Source organism: Dermacentor silvarum, unplaced genomic scaffold, assembly GCF_013339745.2.
Source record: "Dermacentor silvarum isolate Dsil-2018 unplaced genomic scaffold, BIME_Dsil_1.4 Seq377, whole genome shotgun sequence".
In the NCBI taxonomy this organism is placed as follows: domain Eukaryota; kingdom Metazoa; phylum Arthropoda; class Arachnida; order Ixodida; family Ixodidae; genus Dermacentor; species Dermacentor silvarum.
In genome coordinates this window covers 26,493-40,001 of record NW_023606138.1, presented here as the reverse complement: position 1 = coordinate 40,001, position 13,509 = coordinate 26,493, and the positions used below count along the sequence as shown (strand labels likewise).

The 13,509-nt window shown below is 50.1% G+C and overlaps 1 protein-coding gene across 1 annotated transcript in view; it reads left to right on the top strand.

The window, feature by feature from the left end:
* Nucleotides 1-2,174: 2,174 nt before the first annotated feature.
* The window catches only part of LOC125941819 (uncharacterized), a 36,053-nt gene continuing 24,718 nt past the window's right edge, over nucleotides 2,175-13,509 (top strand). Inside the window, exon 1 of the mRNA XM_049659666.1 lies at nucleotides 2,175-2,296. The gene's annotated coding sequence lies outside the window, so the exon portion shown is untranslated. The remainder of the gene's footprint in view (nucleotides 2,297-13,509) is intronic.

Here is a 13,509-nt window from a genome sequence, read left to right as displayed (position 1 = left end):
TCTATTATGTCGCACATTTGCGGCGCTCCGCCAGCACCAGCGCCATCAGCGCAATTGGCGTGGACCATTCGTGTTTCGAAGGGTGGCACGGCGTAGATCTATGGGCGCACTCCATTAGTGTTTGGAGGGGTGGAAGGGTAACGGGACAGAGGCTGGCGATGCGGAGAAGCAGCTTCTCACTGTTATAACCGATATATCGTTAGCACCTGTATCCTTATAAGTGGGTTCGACTGTATTTACTTTCATGCAGAATGGCTCGTCGTTTTTGAAAACGCAATGCGTGATAGCTGGGACACTCTGTATAGTGGAGCAAGCGCAATGTGCCTCTTTAGAGTGTTCTGGGAGCAGCCCGAGCACACTCAGCAGACCCTCACACAAGTGCGACCTCAAATCTAGAGCAACGGTGCCCAGCCTCTGATGCAAAGCAGCTAGCTTCTGAAGAGGTGCATTGATGCCACGGTTAATTATGCAGTTCTATGCACTTTGTTTAATTTAATTCAGGCAGAAGTCATGTAAAATGATTATCCAGACTGCGGTTTCTTTCTTTTTACTGGTTGCTTTCTTTTTTTAGACAGTACCACCTTTGGGATCGGTCCACGAAAACGGCCAGATACAGGACAAAAAAAATGGCTTCACAGGAATGTTTCCCATTAAAAGCTATCAATGCAACAAAGGGGGGCCGAGTGCACTCAAGCTTCACTTAACTGCACTGCTGACTACACATACAGCACCGTGTAGCAGTGACCGTTATATGAAGCTAATCAGGCAGCAGTACCTCCCCGTACATCATTGCTGGCCACGAGAAAGCTATCCTGCCACATAGTAGTTCCTGTGGGGAAACTGCACAGCTTACGAGAGTCTCTTGGACATTCAGTGCACGGAGTCAATTTACAAGCGTGCACAGAGCAGACACTGCACCAATTTTGACATTTCGTACACACCCATTCAAAGTGAGGGTAGTGCAACAGACAAGCACAGAGAAAGAAGACAACTATACAAATTTTTTTTAGAGAATGTGCATATTCAAAAGCAAATACTTGTACTAAGTGCACAGGTGCCAAAATTGATGACCAAAAGACCCAACTAGTGAATGCCAGCTAAAAAAAATAGAGCAGTGGAAGAAATCCAGGGCTGTGCGAATATTCAATATTTCAAATGTGAATCAAACAGCAAAGCTTGTTCATTTGTACTCGATTCAACAATTCCCTATTCACAATTTTCAAATATTTGTTTCCATTTGTATACATGGGACACTTATTGCAGTCTACAGGGAGAAATACTGACGCAAGTGCCAGTCACCATGTCAAGTGGCGTCGCCAATGGCTGGAGAGCAGCGGTTTTTGTAAAGGGAAACCATTGCTTGAGCGAATGCATTGGATCTAACAACTACCATTCAATCCCTTGCCTTGCCTTCAGACCACCGCTTTGAACTGAACCAATAACTACACCCAAACCGGAATTTTGTTAGGAATTAAAATCAAACTGATAATTTTAAAACATGCTTGAATCTGAAGCAAAACTGAACTGAAAATAATATAGCAACCAGTTCAGAGGGCAGGCATACTATAAGGCAAGACAGTTGCAATTCTTTGAAATTTATCAGTGAGCACTAGCAGATTGTGACGACTGCTTTGTATACAAGAATAGGGACATGTAGACCTAGGTGCAGAAATGCAGTTATAACTTTTTTTAAGGGGCAGTCACATTTCCTGATGAAATTCCCAATTCAGCTTTTAGGCGAGACAACGTAAACGCTACCAGTAAAGAGAAAGCTCCTTACTAGGAAACAATACACACATGCTCAGAATCACAATGAGAATGGTGTGCTCGAGCAAATTAATGCGGTTGCTTCAGTGCAGGGCAGAACATGAAATTGGCTTTCTTTTGGGAGTATGCTTGATACCAGTATAGTTGAGATTGTACAATACATTCACAATGTCTGTGTCTGTGAGATGCCACGAAAATGGAGGCCTTTGAAGATTGGCTGCCTTTTTAAAGGACGTAGGTTTCAGAAACCCCACACATGACACATTGCAAGGTTGCAAAACAATCTGTTCTGTAGCTTGTCTAGAAGTGCCAAACTTGATGTAATCAACATTATTGTGATGTCATGACCGAAATTCGCTGATGTCATGTTACCTAGGTCAGGTATGATGACATTGCCTGATTCACTTCCACAGTTGGCGATCCGCCAGCCGTGACAGCCGAGGCCAAAGGCGGTATGCCGGTCACTCAAACATTTGTGCCCAGTTCTTGTGTCCGAGTCCAGGGAATGCCAATTGGTGTACCAAAAAAGGTACATTTGTTTTAAGAATTTACAATGAGTGGATGTGATGGAGGCATGGCATCGCTGTATGGCATGGCATGGAGGCATGGAAGCAAGCATTGCTTTAGGCTGTACTTCGTTGCGCCAGCCGCCGCCACATCCGCCAGCTTGTTGCCAAAGATATTGGAATGGCTGCAGACATGATACAGATTAACATCAAAACCTAGACTAAGCCGTCGGAGTGCCATGTTAATCTGCATCATCACGCGCGTGGAGGAAGTGGCGGCAAAAGCGGACAGTAAGGAGAGGCAATCGGTGTAAATATGCATAGGTAAAGTGGTCTGAACCCGCTCGAGATAGACAAGCGATTTCACGAGAGCAGTCGCTTCTCCGAAATAAGCCCCGCTGGCATCGCGCAGCTTAAAGCGGCCTATTTTCCCAATTGACTGGTCAGGACCCAGCACGACAAAGGCCGCGCTCGCCGACAAACTAGTACAAGAGCCATCAGTGTAGATGTGAAGCGCGCGCTGGCGAGTGATCACAAAGGCCTCGCAAGCAGTAAGCCGGCGATGGGGGTGAGCGTGCCTGTCTGCCAGCCATAGGTCGGCAGTGGGGGAGAGTACTCACTCACACTCACTCAGCATAATTTTTTCCAGGCCCCGCACTCACTCACGTTCACACTCACCTCCACTCACACTCACAGCACTCACTCGCACTTGCACTCGCACTCACACTCACTCGCACTCACCTCCACTCACACTCACTCGCACTCACCCGAACTCGCACTCTCCTCCACTCACACTCACTGGCAGTCACCCGCACTCGCACTCACCTCCACTCACACTCACTGGCACTCACTCGCACTTGCACTCACCTGCACTCACAATCACTGGCACTCACTCGCACTCGCACTCACCTGCACTCACAATCACTGGCACTCACAATTACTGGCACTCTCAATCACTGGCACTCACCTGCACTCACACTCACTGACACTCACTCGCACTCACCTGCACTCACAATCACTGGCACTCACTCACACTCACACGCGCTCACAATGACTTGCACTCACTCACACTCGCACTCACCTGCACTCACGCTCACTCGCACTCACCTGCACTCATGCTCACTGGCACTTACTCGCACTCACCTGCACTCACGCTCACTCGCACTCACCTGCACTCATGCTCACTGGCACTTACTCGCACTCACCTGCACTCACCTGCACTCACACTCACTGACACTCGCACTCACTTCCACTCACATTCACTGGCACTCACTCGCGCTCACCTCCACTCACACTCACACTCACTGGCACTGACTCGCACTCACCCCTTTGAAAAGAGTGTGAGTGAGTGCACTCAATCATGAGTCACTGTGCCGATATATACCGCTCACAGTTCTTGTATACAGTAAAACCCGGGGATACGAACCCGGCTGGTACGAATTTCGGTGTTATACGAATTCGTAACATTCCCCGGCCGAAATACATTGCTCACAATACAAAAAAAATGGCTGTTCCGGACGTGTTGCCGCGCCGCTATGGATCATAGGAACGCGTGAGCAACAGCGGCGGCGGCCGAGCCAGCGGGGCCACCGGCACAGACAAGCCGGCACAGCGGGATCTGGGCGGGATACATAGTCGCCAAGCAACCGACTACGTCACGCGGCTGCGCAATCTCTCATTGGTCCCCACGTCGAGCGGGCCAGACCACATCACAGCCTAGCCGATGCTTAGCGAGAAATTAGACGAGCACCAATGCTGCAACGATGACAGCGGCGCAGCCCCGACGGCAAAAACGCTCCCTGCACTCGACTTGTTCAGGCGTTCAGTGGCGTGCGAAAACATTCCCTAGATCACGTGCATGCACTTAACGCCTTTCAGAAGGCGATCGTTGATGATTTGGACAAGAAGAAAACGTCCCGTTGATACGTTTTTCAAGGGACCGCGAAAGAAAGAGAGAAGAAAAGCCGCAGTTTCGCTCGAAAGGTGAAGCAACGGAAACGCAGCAGCAGCAGCGAGCGAATTGACCTTTGCGCTGTCTCTCGCTTCAACGCGAACTAAACGTCGAAGGCATACAAAGCTACTGGCACTAGGCGCATTTTGTCAAAATCGCAGATCATTTTGACGATAAGGTCTGCGCGGGCGCGCACTATGCGCATGTCCCAGATCGCTTTCAGGATACGGCACCCGCGCGGGTGCGTCGTATTTGCAACGTGCCGGTCGCTTGTTGCAACTTAAACCGCGCACCGCGCACAGCAGCGCGCCAAATCATGTGGCGGCGCCTCCGACCGGCATTGCTCCGACACCGCCAGTGAACAAAAGCGTAGGCGAGACCCTCAACGCCGTGCGGAGTAAAAAAAAAAAAGTTGTCGCAGTTTCATCTGAAAGGAGAAGGATCAATTGCGATAGCAAATTTGTAGAGAGCTATACAGAGTAATGATAGTAGCTTTATCAGGTGTATAACCTTGGACATGCAGCAGCACCGGCAACACGCAGAACTGTTGTCGACGTCGTCGGCGTTTTGCCCGCGTTCGATCAAAATGCGTGCGGCGTTGGTGACTGTTGCCGGAGCCTCTGGTATAAATAGGCACTTGGTGCCGCAGCTAAACGTCGCCTCCCTTCCCTCCCCCCCTCCCCCACGGCCTCTCGCGCGTCGGAAGAAGGCGCGTTTGCTCTACATATATGGTGATTGTAAAGGAGGAAAGAGACGCCTACTTCTGCAGCCCTTAAGGGAGCACGGCGCAGAACGCGCATTTTTTCTTCGCCGTGCGTTCACTCCCCGTGAAAGTGCGCATCCCTCGCGCCCTTTCACTCGCACATACAGCGTTCAGCGCGCGGCGACGATTTCATCTCCACTGACGTCATACGGAACCTCACGGCAACGCCGACGGCGACGCCGACGGCAGAAATCTGCTTTGGAGTGTCCATATAATTGCTATCGCAATAAAAAGAAAAAAAGAAAAAAACTGCGGCGTCACGCCAAGGTCGCCGTTTCTGCGTGGCGCTGGAACACGCGTGTACGTGCCGACGTCTCAGCCAACGCTGCGGCTGCAGCGCAGAGGGAAGCAACGGCGGAGGCCCAGTTCGGCCAACGCTTTAACGGCAAAAACCGAAACTTCAGGGAGCAGGCGGGCCGGCGGGAGCGGCGGACGCGCACGGAGACAGGTGAGGGGGCTACGAGGGTGTTGAGAGGAAGGGCGAGGGGAGCCACCGAAGCGACAGAGTTGCCGAGGCCAAATCCGCTTCCCTGCCGCCCTCCTCCCTCACCTGCGACGGTCCCCGCGCGCGCCCGCCATCGCTGCGTCGCCTCTTCACAACCGTAACCTCGCTCTCTCGCCGTGCCTGCGCTGCCCGCTCCCTGAAGTTTCGTTTTCTGCCGTTATCGCGAAGCGAGCGCGGGCAGTTTCGTGGCCCTCGCTCGATATGTGCTTAGGCGCCGCGATATTTCACGAATCGCACCGTTCGTACGTCGTGCTATGGTGCACGAATATTTCAAAAATAAGTCCTTTTAATTCGAACAAATTTTTGGGCCCCTGCGAGTTCGAATTATCGAGATTCGACTATACATGGAAGTCAATGGGATTTAGGTCGGGACCGCGAAAACGCAACGTAGCAGCCGGGAAAACACAGCAGCGAGGAAGGTATCAATGTGGTTCCACTATTACGAGATATTTTCTGGTAAAAATAAATTCATTTTTCTTGATATTGTGTATGTTTTAATGATACGAATTTCGAGTGATACGAATATTTCACGTGACCCCGCGAGATTCGTATCACCGAGGTTTTACTGTATGCATAACGAAGGTTCCAATTTAGCACCTGTTGCATCGGGAGTGCGCCAAGGCAGTGTTTTGGACCCAGTTTTATTTTTAATATACATAAAAGATTTGCCTTCCCGATTACATGGTAACTTCTGTCTATTCACTGACTGTTGTATTTCGTACCGTGAAATTAATCACAGTGATAATCACCATATACAAAATTCTGCCTTTTCTTGGTGTCAGGAGTGGCAGATGACTCAAAATGCCCAAAAATCTGTAACACTAACAGTAAGAAAGAAACAGATATCTGAGTTTACTTACATTATTAATGACACACCTCTCACTTGTGCATTTCAGCGTAAATATTTAGGTGTCACTTTAATATACGCTCTCCGATGGGAAAGCCATGTTAACAAAATAACCTCAAGTGGAAATCAATGTACATGCTGAGCACTAAAGCGACTCTTCTTTCTGAGAAGACACCTTCGTCTTGTGCCCCCAGATAAAATTTGCTGGCCTACAAAATGGTTGTTCGAACAGTGCTGGAGCACGCCAATATTGTTTGGTTTCCGTACAAAAAAGAACTCATTGCAAGAATGGAAGGGGTGCAGAGGAAGGCAATAAGGTTCTCTTTTAATAAATACAAGTTAACGGATTCATTGACTGAATTATTTATTAACACTGCAAAGTAGAGCAAAACTAGCACGACTAACGTTTTCGTTTCAGTTTATTCGTGGTGACATAAACATTGACGTCAGCCCCAACCTACCTCTGTCCATCTCTCTGTCATTGACATTAGACGTGTGCATGCTTGCCGCCCATGCTCGCTAAGCTCCCCTTCGGTCGGATTGAGGCAAGAGAGCGGGAAATAGAGGGAGAGATTGACTGCCCGTATACTTAGTCAACCACTTAACAACGAAACAAACATAAAAGGGAGAACAAAGCGGTATCTATCATTGCATCTTCGCTTTTTCTCCATGTATGCGAGCGTGCGTGTCTGTTTCTCTGTGCTAACTTGGCTAGTTCCTCATCCGCCCTGCCTGTTTATATAAGGAGCCTGTACGTGTACGTTTAAGAGGAAAGCAGGAAGAAAATGAGGAGCCATTTCACCCTCTGAAGGCGGATGACCAGCGAAGGTGTAGCAAATCACACGGTGTTAAGCGTCTTCACTCAGCGGAAGTCATGGCAAAATTTGCCGGTCATGATTTAGATATGTCTGCCATCAGCGCTCCACCCCATACATATTCCGTGGCGTATTAAAGAAAATGTAGCAGTTTCGGCCGACAGGCGAAGCTTCGATTGCGATAGCAAATTAGTAGAGAGCTTACGAAGCAAGGATAGTAGTTTATTGGGCCATATAAACTTCTAAACATTCACGTACTAACTAAATAGACAAGCACGGTGTCACGCGCGCACAGGTAAACATGAAGGCATCTCGTTCAATGACCGCGGAAACTCGCTGTCAGAACGCTGGAGTAAGGAGGCGTAGCTATAGCTGCGAGCGAATTGACCTTTGTGCCACCTCTCGCTTCAAAGCGAACTAAACGTCGAAAACACAACGCATACGAAGTTACCGGCTCTAGTTGAACATAGTTCACGTCACAAATCGCTTTGAAGAGAAGGCCCGCGCGGGTGCGCACTTTTTCCACGTCGCAGTCGCTTTCGAGATACGACACCCACGCGGCCGCCGCCGGAGCAAGACGACCCCCCCCCCCGTGCCTGACGCGCGACAGAGGCAGTGCGCTTCCACCCCGCCTTTTCCCTCGCGCGCGCGAGATTGAGCAGCAAGTGTCGGCTGACCCTCGCAAGCTTTCACTTGCACACGCAGCGTACCGCCGGCACCCGGCGACAATTTTATCGTGTTTGGCGTTTATATGGAACCTCACAATGATGTCCACGACCACGGTAGAAGTTCGCTTTGAGTGTCCATATAATTGCTATCGCAATATAATATATCCGCTCATTTTATTATACATTGTCTCACTCATGCCTGAACCTTGGATTATTACGACCTTAGTGAGTGGTTTCTATCTTGGCGTGCACAGTCTGCTAGCGCGATAAGTCATCACCGCGAGTGAGCTTGTACACACAACGTGCCCCCATTTTTTACAAGCAAGGTGAACCGATATCACCTCTGCTTATTGTTCAAGCACTCACCACATTCACACTCACTTCCACTCACAAGTACTCACTCACGTTCACACTCAGCTCCACTCACACAGCACTCAGTCACGTTCACACTCATCTCCACTCACACTCGCAGGCACTCACCACGTTCACACTCACTTCCACTCACACTCATTGGCTTTCACCTTCACTCACACTCACTGGCACTCACCTCCACTCACTGGCTCTCACCTCCACTCACTGGCTCTCACCTCCACTCACTGGCTCTCACCTCCACTCACACTCACTCGCCTGCACTCACACTCGCCGGCACTCACTCGCACTCACACTCACTGGCACTCACTCTCAATCGCATTCACTTCCACTCACACTCACGCGCACTCATACTCATTCCACTCACCGTCACTGGCACTCACTCGCACTGGCACTCACTTCCACTCGCACTCACTGGCACTCACTCGCACTCACCTCCACTCACACTCACAGGCACTCACTCGCACTCACACTCACTGGTACTCACTCAAACTCACACTCGCCGGCACTCACTGGCACTCACACTCACTGGCACTCACACTCACTGGCACTCTCTCAATCGCATTCACTTCCACTCACACTCACTCGCACTCGCACTCACCTCCACTCGCACTCACTGGCACTCACTCACACTCGCACTCACCTCCACTCACACTCACTGGCACTCACTCGCACTCACTCTCGCTGGCACTCACTCGCACTCACCTGCACTCACACTCACTGGCACTTACTCTCACTTGCACTCATGCCTTTGAAATGAGTGCGAGTGAGTGTGAGTGAATGCACTCATGAGTGAGTGCGCCGACCTATGCTGCCGGCTGATCCAACCAGACATCGCGAGCGTACAGAAGCTTAGAAGGATGATAGTACAGTGTAGACCGCTTACAACATAAGTCGCCGGAGTTGCGAATATGTGCACTATAACCGGTACCGCACTATGACCAAAACAACGATTTTCAAGCTCTGCACGTATGCAAAACATGTAGACCAAGCATGTAGACACGCTTTGTACTATTGCGCGCACATCGCGATTACGTTTTCGCCAGTGAGTTGGCGAAAACATAATCACGATGTAGCCAGTGCTCTTCAAGCTCGACAGCTTTGCACCGAGTCAAAACGAAACAACTGTTTGCCACAACCGCTGCGGAAAAAACAGTGACCACTATAGACGTGATCATGAAAGGCGACTTTGCGGTGCTAAGGCACGCGCCCGACGCACGCACCGAGTCTGGACGAATTAACTACCATTCGCTGCAACAACTGCAGTTGAAACCGTGGTTGCTATCTATGCAATCATCGATGGCGACTACGGAGTTTGTTTAGGCACGCGCCGACGCGCGTATCGAGTAAAAACAAAACTACTGTTCGCCGCAACCGCTGCGGAGAAAGCCCGTGGCGAACGCGGTGTTATGCGCGGTGGTAAACGCAAGAATACATCCTTTAAAGACACAAATAGGCTCGAAGTGTTCCAGCGTTGCTGTCATTCACGTACAATTTCAACTGATGGCTGTGGCGATGCAGACTCCGCCGCTTTGTTTCGGTTGGACGCTAGTGCCCTTCTTGCTCTTTTGCGTCGCACATTTGCGGCGCTCCTCGCTCACCGAGCTCCGAAAGTGGTCCGAATTAACTGATGTGCGGCCAAATAAGTCCGAATTAACGAGATTTTGATTATATTGAATAATGCATACTCTGGCCGGCAGCACGCACCTTGTTGAGAAGCGTGCTCGCTGCCGCCCTTGTCGGCGAGATTTTTCCGCGGGAGCCGCATTATAATGGGTATTTCGTCTCACACGGCTGCACTGTAAGCGGTATGCGTATACATGGAGTTCTATGGGAGGGTAAACGGGAGTCAGAAAAGGCCGTGTTGTAGCCAGTTCTGCACTATAAACGGTTACGTTATAAGTGGTCTATACTGTAGTTAGGGCCGTAGCAGATGGTAAAATGAACAGCAAGATTGGTGCACAGGCAGTCCATTTCCAGCTCCAACGGAGGAGCCCACGCTAAGACCTGCAGGGCCGCAGTGCGGGTTGTGCCATAAGCACCCGTAAGTGCAATGAGGGACAGCCGCTGAAGAGACCACACCTTGGCCTTTAAGATGGAGTCTGCATAAGTAGACCACCCCATAGGAGCAGCATAGGTGATGGCAGGCAAGATAACTTGCTGATAGAGTGTTTTAAAAGCAATTGAGGTGGCTGTAAAATGGATTTTAAAGCTGAAATTTTGGGAGACATAATTTCCAATTTTTTCATAACATGGTCAACATGGTCTTTAAACCCCAATCAAGAATCGAACGCCGCACCCAAAATTTTAATAGTGTTTTTGGGTTGAAGTCTGCCATGACCCATGCACACCCGTAAATTCGGCCCCACCACCGCAGCGCTACCATGCGGGAAGGCCAAAAAGAAGGACTTTGGCACGCTGACCGAAACTTTGACCCAGGACAACCCCTGCCCAACACGGGCCAAAACGATAGCAGCAACATGCTCAATGGCGGCCCTGTTTTTACCAACCATGGACTACGATGACGTCCACATACACCTGCAAGGTAACACCCGGTGGTAAAGGAATTTCCAGCAAACCGAATAAAATGATGTTCCATAGCAGCAGACTGATGGGAGATCCCTGTGGTCTGCCCATTGTAGGGCGTGCAGACCAGTATGAGAGCGGTATGGCACCTGAGAGAAATGAACAGAGGAGGTAGAACCCGGGCACCCATCTTTTTGCAAAAAGTGGAGAACCAAGGGATGAGATAAGAATTGCCAGAATGTTGAGTCTTTTGAAATGTAATAAATTTTGACCAAAGGCCATGCGGCGCTCTTCCCATGCGTAAAGCCGAATTGATTTTATTGCCATAGCAATTATATGGACACTCAAAGCGGATTTCTGCCGTTGCTGTGAGGTTCCACATGACGTCAAAGGGCTATGAAATTGTCGCCGCGCGCCGTATACTGTATGTGAGAGTGAAATCACGTGAGGGATGTGCGCTTTCACGGGGAGCGAACGCATGGCGGAGAGCAAACGCGTGTTCTGTGCCATGCTCCCTGAAGGGCTGCAGAATTAAGCATCTCTTTCCTCCTTTACAATCATCATGCATACAGAGCAAACGTGACTTCCTACATCGTGCGAAAGCCCGTGGGGGGGACGGGAGGGAGGGAGAGGAGGCTACGTTTAGCTGCGGCACCAAATGTGTATTTATATAAAAACGTTGTGAGGCAAGAAGGTGGTAAAGAGTTCCGACGCTGCTCGACGATTGTCCCGTTCTGATCTTGTCGAAAACCTCCGAGCCGCCCCCAGAGGTACCGGCAACAGTCACCAACGCCGAGCGCATTCGGAGCAAATGCGGGCAAAACGCCGTTGTCGACAACAGTTCTAGGCGTTGCTGGTGCTGCTGCATGTCCAAGTTTATACAGCTGATAAAACTGCCATTTTTACTCCGTATAGCTCTCTACTAATTTGCTATTGATGCTTCGCCTTTAGGGTGAAACTGCGACATTTCTTTTATGAAGCAGGTTTGCCAAATGTAAGAAAAAGTTGTCGCAGTTTCACCTGAAAGGTGAAGCATCAATTGCGATAGCAAATTTGTAGAGAGATATACGGAGTAATGATATTAGCTTTATCAGCTGTATAAACTTGGACATGCAGCAGCACCGGCAACGCGCCGAACTGTTGTCGACGCCGTCGGCATTTTGCCCGCGTTCGCTCAAAATGCGTGCGGCGTTGGTGACTGTTGCCGGAGCCTCTGATATAAATAGGCACTTGGTGCCGCAGCTAAACGTCGCCTCCCTTCCCTCCCCCTTCCCCCCCTCCCCCACGGCCTCTCGCGCATCGGAAGAAGGCGCGTTTGCTCTACATATATGGTGATTGTAAAGGAGGAAAGAGACGCCTACTTCTGCAGCCCTTAAGGAAGCACGGCGCAGAACGCGCGTTTGTTCTCCGCCGTGCGTTCACTCCCCGTGAAAGAGCGCGTCCCTCGCGCCCTTTCACTCGCACATACAGCGTTCGGCGGCGCGCGGCCACGATTTCATCTCCATTGACGTCATACGGAACCTCACGGCGACGGCGACGGCGACGCCGACGGCGACGGCGACGCCGACGGCAGAAATCTGCTTTTGAGTGTCCATATAATTGCTATCGCAATAAAAAATAGAGAGGAGAATTAAGTAACCGTCAAGAATTTCACCGAGTAAGGAATTCATAACTATGGGATGGTAAGAGGGAGGTATCCTCTGGCGAACGGTTCAACTTAAGAATGAAAATAATCCATACCTTTTTCCACTCCCTTGGAACATAGCTGGCCAAGTATGAGGGCGAAATTAAAAATAAACAAAAAGAAATATGGGTGGTGAGCGAGTAGGAATTTAATGATGAGAAGAGTGATGCCGTCAAGGCCGGGAGCCAGTTCAGATCTACTAAGTGTTAACGCATGTTCTACCTTTTCATACAACTAGGCCAAGAACAAGTTTTATTATGTTCTACCTCCTCTGTCGTGAACGGTCGGTCACCGGATAAGGTGACCGCAGGTGTCACAGCCACTGCCCGGATGAGGGTGTGTTTCAGCGTGTCCAACACAGGGTCATCTATGGACACTTGCGTGCGGACGTGAGCGTGTCCTCGGGCGTACGCAGAGGGGGCAGAACTACAGGAGGGCGCGCCTTCCTGAAAGCAGATTTAAAAGGTGCTCCAAAAATATATTTGTCAGAACACTCGGTGCAATAGCGTTTTAATCCTGTGTCCTGTGCCTGTTTGATGTGCAACCGACACGGTGCCTGCACGGTGCTGAATGCGGCGCAAAGTTACGCCCGTATGTCCGGGTCCCGAGCACGCTGATAGCTCTTCCTCATGGCGCAAACGCGGCTTCTTTCGGAGCCAAGTTCCCTCGTCCACCAAGCATTTGCTGGGTGGAGACGGGCCCAAACGACGCACTGGTTCCGCGCACGGGCACGCTTATACAGCAAATAAAATTTATTGACGACCAAGTCGAGCGCAGCATCCTTACGCAAATCAGTGCCCGTAATCAAGGCGCATTGGCCAACAGACGGAACAGGTTGGCTTTACCCTGAAAAGTCAATTTCTTACGGCAAGATGTTGACGCCAATGGAAAAGAAAACGTGAGAAGGCGATGTTTGAACGGGGTCAGGTCATCTGAAATAAACCAGTCATAACCAACCGCCTGCAAGCATTCACGAAGATGCTAAGGTGATATCAATCCAACTAGCGGCGTAGTGCATTTCAAACGTTGCATGAATGTGGAGATCGCAGTGGCACATAAGCTGCATCACAGCTGCACTCGGCTGAGGAAATGGCACTCTGACACTTGC